The sequence below is a fragment of the Bos taurus genome, chromosome 7 (assembly GCF_002263795.3).
Source record: "Bos taurus isolate L1 Dominette 01449 registration number 42190680 breed Hereford chromosome 7, ARS-UCD2.0, whole genome shotgun sequence".
Lineage (NCBI taxonomy): Eukaryota > Metazoa > Chordata > Mammalia > Artiodactyla > Bovidae > Bos > Bos taurus.
The window spans coordinates 7,434,663-7,440,038 of NC_037334.1; positions in this window are offsets into that span (position 1 = coordinate 7,434,663).

The following is a 5,376-nucleotide window of genomic DNA, read 5'->3' on the forward strand; positions in this document are numbered from 1 at the left end:
ATTGAACCCTGTGCTGCCACAACCGCTGACCTTCAATACGCCCTGAAGGGAGTTCACGGTGGAGAATGAGGCACTTTGTGCCCCAGGAAAACTGGTGGAACGGGTCCTTAGATAATTAAATATTTTCAGGAACTGACTTCATAATCCCAATCCCTGTATTTCTTCATATCCAGAAAAGCATTAAACCCTCCATGGTGACATCAGCTCCTTGTGACTAGCACAAAACCTTTTGTAAGATAAGCGCTTGATTGCATGAACTCTCCCTTCACCAAAATCACATATATTCTCATTCCCCCACTACCTCTTTGGAGAAATTCCTCAGACCTATCTGAGATGCTCTCTCCAGGGCTGCAGTTCTCATTTTTCCACACCCCCCCAAAAAAAAAACAAACAAAAACCTTCACACACAGCTCTAACATTGTGCATCTTTTGTTTGCTTTTTTTAAACTCAACACTCATCTCTTGGGAAAGTACAACTTCTGCCTTCAACAGAACTCACTGAGTTCAAAGTCTCAGCTCTGCCTCAGTGACCGTGTGACCTTGGGCAGTTCAGTTGCCTTCTCTGAGTCTCATATCCTCCTCTGTAAATCAAAAGGTAGGTTTATTTTCCCAGGTAGTTGATTGTTCAACAACAACAACAAAACTGTGCTTGACCACCTACTGTGTACCACACACTCTGCTAGAACTCACGACATGGAATAAACAAGATAGACAAGATCTCTGGATTATGGCTTTCTTGTCTGATGGAGGAGGCCAACAGGAAATAAGAACAAGTCAGATGGTGGCAATAATGAGTGAAATCAACAGCATGAGATGTGCTAGAAAGTGACCAAGGGGGCTGCTGTAGACTGGACAATCAGGGAAGTCCTCCATGAGCACACAGCCTTTGAAGACACGGAGTAGTGGGTCTTGAATAAAGATCACCACCCATGCCCCCTAAAGCCTTGCTAGGACTGTAAAGACCCAGCACAAGTTGGGGTAATCAAATAGACTTTTTAAAAAGGTATCATTATTGCTTACTTCCTCAAACACACTGAAATACACAGAGAAAGGGAGGCAGTTTCATCCCATGTCATTATGTGGGAAAAGCAAGTATTAGCCTTGCCTGGTGGTTCAGATGGTAAGAAATCTGCCCACAATGCAGGAGATCTGGGTTCAATCCATGGGTCAGGAAGATCCCCTGGAGAAGGGAATGGCTACACTCCAGAACACTTGCCTGGAGAATTCCATGGACAGAAGAGCCTGAAAGGCTACACAGAAAATGGGGTCACAAAAATTCAGACATGACTGAACAACTAATTCATGCACACAAGGTGTACTGGACAGGCACATTGATGAAGAAATCTGGCCAGAGACTCAAGCAGGAAGCAACTATTGCATCTCACTTACCATAATAAAGATCAGGAAACCTAACCAGCCCCTGAGGGCACACGGAGCCTGAGCTGACCAAATCTGTAGACTGGGGCTGCCAACTTCTTGGCATACATACCAGAAGAACAAATGAGCTGGTTTTGGAAAAGGTAAGGCACAAGGAAAACTTCAGGAAGGTCCAAAAGACCCATTGTAAATTGCATTCACTTCCCTTGGTTGGAATTTATTGGGTGATGCTAGTTCTGACCACTCCAACCACTCAGAAGTGGAGGCACTCACTGGGTGGGGGGGGGGGGGGGGGGGGGGGCTGGGCAATAGAGAACATCCCTGTGGAGGGGGAAAGAGGGGTTTCTCACCCAAAAACCAATGGAGACAGCCCCCAAAAACATCACTCAAAGGGAGAAGAAAGTGCCTATAGGGAGAGAGGCAATATTTTGCTCTCCATTCAGGTGTCTGCTTAGTCAGGGGGCAGAGGTACTGGCCAGGTACACAGGAGGTGAGTGAACTCCCATCTGTAGTGACATGTGGAGTTGAAACTGACCCAGGTTGAGAAAATGGACTACAGTAGCATTACTGAGTACAGATTTCTACTGCTCACCACAAGACAGGCAAAGAACAAGGTGCTGGGGCACGGAATAGTAACTTTTTTGGAAAGCTAGCAGACCGAGAAGATGGGCAACTGACCCAAAGAAACATCTTACTGGAGTTAGAAGTCAGGCTTCTTTTACACTAGAAAGGGAGGTAATGTGGTTGGTTGTTGTAGACTTCTTGGGTCCAGCCAGACACTGGAGGAGGTGTGATAATCCCTTGTTCTTAAAGCTCTCCATGCAGCTGTTGTCAAGATATTTATGTAAACCTACAAGAAGACAAGCATTTTCTGTTTTGCAGCATTTTATCTGTATATGAATGAAAAGGGTAAAAAAGAAGAGTGAAAAGGCTGCCCTAAAACACAGCATTTAAAATAAAAATGAGATCATGGCATCCAGTCCCATCACTTCACAGCAAATAGAAGAGAGAAAAGTGGACATACGTTCTTTTCTTAGGTTCTGAAATCACTGCAAATGGTGCTTGTAGCCATGAAAGTAAAAGATGCTTGCTCCTTGGAAGGAAAGTTATGACAAAGGTAAACAGTGTATTAAAAAGCAGAGACACCAATTTGCCAGCAAAGGTCCACATAGTCAAAGCTATGGTTTTCCCAGTAGTCATGTGTGGATGTGAGAGATGGACCATAAAGAAGGCTGAGCTCCAAGGAATTGATGCTTTTGAATTGTGGTGCTGGAGAAGACTCTTTAGAGTCCCTTGGGATGCAAGGAGTTACTCCTAAAAGAAATCAGTTAAAGATTCAACCCTAAATATTCATTGGGAGGACTGTTGCTGAAGCTGAAGCTCCAATACTTTGGCCCCCGATGCAAAGAGCTCACTCACTGGAAAAGACCCTGATGCTGGGAAAGACTGAAGGCGAAAAAAGAAGGGAGAGGCAGAGGGTGAGATGGTTAAATAGCATCACCAACTCAATGGACCTGAATTTAAGCAAACTCTGGGAGATAGTGGAGGGCAGAGGAGCCTGGTGTGCTGCAGTCCATGGGGTTGCAAAGAGTCAGAAGTGACTTATGGACTGAACAACAACACCAGTGAACAAAAAGTGTTATGGCTTTAAAGGTCAATCCTGGGAGGCAAAGTCTTGAGAAAGGGATATCATGTATATTTCAGGCTATAGGCAATGTTCTTTTACAAAGGTGCAGAGTCAGCATGCCTAAGCACTGGCAACACAGCACCAAAGGTTAGAGATAAAGGAATAGATCTGATGTGAAGTCACGTTTGTTCTTCCCTGCTACAACAGGAGTTTTTAGCCATCTACCTACAGCCTCTCTGGGTCGAGAAAGGAGATGACATTTGGTAGTGGAAGGCATCTTCAGGCAATCAGACAGCGTTAGAGGATTGACATCTATCCTTTCCAGTGGCCACCTGCTTGCAGTTTCAGCTCATCTCTCTGTATTCCAGGACCAGCTACTCCCTGTCCTGGGGGTTGTGTCAGCTCTCAACTGATGCTAGCTCCCAGAGTGCTACACTTGATGGTTCCCCTTGGTCCTGTTGTCAACTGAAATGAAAAACACACAGTGTAAGAGTAGCGAGTTTCAGTTTAATTCAGAGACCCTACTGGGGACTGTAGCCCAGAATACAGCCTCTCACATAGCTCTGAGAAACTGCTCCAAAGAGGTAAGAGGGGAGGTCAGCATACATGTGATTTTGGCTAAGGGGTACAGACAATCCAATATACACCTTGGGATAAGGTTATTGCCAGTCACAGGGAACAGATTTCTCAGTTAATCATTGAAGTACTTTTCTAAGTATGGCAAGATGCAAAATTCAGGCTCATAAAAATTTTTTCCTGAAATATATATATATATGTATAAGTATCTAAAGGCATTTTTTGCCTCTTTTCCCAATGTACAGAGTACCCCATCCTGTTCTCTGTGCTGAATAGTGACTGCAGTGGCTAATGATTTAATCCTTATAGAACCAGATAGCGAGAAGTATTTCTTGCTTACACAGCTCATATTTTGTAAACAGCCCCTACCTAAACCCGACAAAGTAGCCCATCTGAGGTCCCTATCAGGACCAACTATTACATTCCCCAAAGAGATGGAACACCTCAGCAATCCAGCCATGACAGTGTCCTTGATTGTGTAGGCACAGAAAAATTGAAATATTACACCCAACACCTGGAATGGGAGGGCGGAGTAGAAGGAACAATGGTTCTGTTAAGTGTCTCAGTTCAGTTCAGTTCAGTTGCTCAGTCGTGTCCAACTGTTTGTGACCCCATGGACTGCAGCACGCCAGGCTTCCCTGTCCATGACCAACTCCCAGAGCCTACTCAAATTCATGTCCATTGAGTTGGTGATGCCATCCAACCATCTGTCATCCCCTTCTCCTCCCAGATCTTTCCCAGCATCAGGGTCTTTTCAAATGAGTCAGTTCTTTGCATCAGGTGGCCAAAGCATTGGAGTTTCAGTTTCAGCATCAGTCCTTCCATTGAATATTCAGGACTGATTTCCTTTAGGATGGACTGGTTTGATCTCCTTGCTGTCCAAGGGACTCTCAAGAGTCTTCTCCAACACCACAGTACAAAAGCATCAATTCTTCAGTGCTCAACTTTCTTTATAGTCCAACTCTCACACCCATACATGACTACTGGAAAAGCCATAGCTTTGTCTAGATGGACCTTTGTTGGCAAAGTAATGTCTCTGCTTTTTAATATGCTATCTAGGTTGGTCATAACTTTTCTTTCAAGGAGCAAGTATCTTTTAATTTCTTGGCTGCATTCACCATCTGCAGTGGTTTTGGAACCCCAAAAAATAAAGTCTCTCACTGTTTCCATTGCTTCCCCATCTATTTGCCATGAAGTGATGGGACCTGATGCCATGATCTTAGTTTTCTGAATGTTGTGTTTTAAGCCAACTTTTTCACTCTCCTCTTTCACTTTCATCAAGAGGCTCTTTAGTTCTTCGCTTTCTGCCATAAGGGTGGTGTCATCTGCATATCTGAGGTTATTGATATTTCTCCCGGCAATCTTGATTCCAGCTTGTGCTTCCTCCAACCCAGCATTTCTCATGATGTACTCTGCATAGAAGTTAAATAAGCAGGGTGACAATGTACAGCCTTGACATTCTCCTTTCCCTATTTGGAACCAGTCTGTTGTTTCATGTCCAGATCTAACTATTGCTTTCTGACCTGCATACAGATTTCTCAGGAGGCAGGTAAGGTGGTCTAGTATTCCCATCTCTTTAAGAATTTTCCACAGGTTGTTGTGATCCACACAGTCAAAGGCTTTGGCCTTTGACTACAAGTAGTCTATGTGTAACCAATTGTTTCTTTCCTTAGATGAATCTTGCAAAATGTTTTTCATTGTAATTGCTAATCTATGTGATTATAAATTTAAAAAATAATTTGAAAATTATAAAATTTTTAATTTTCAAAATTTTTAAAATTAAAAAGAAAAATGCT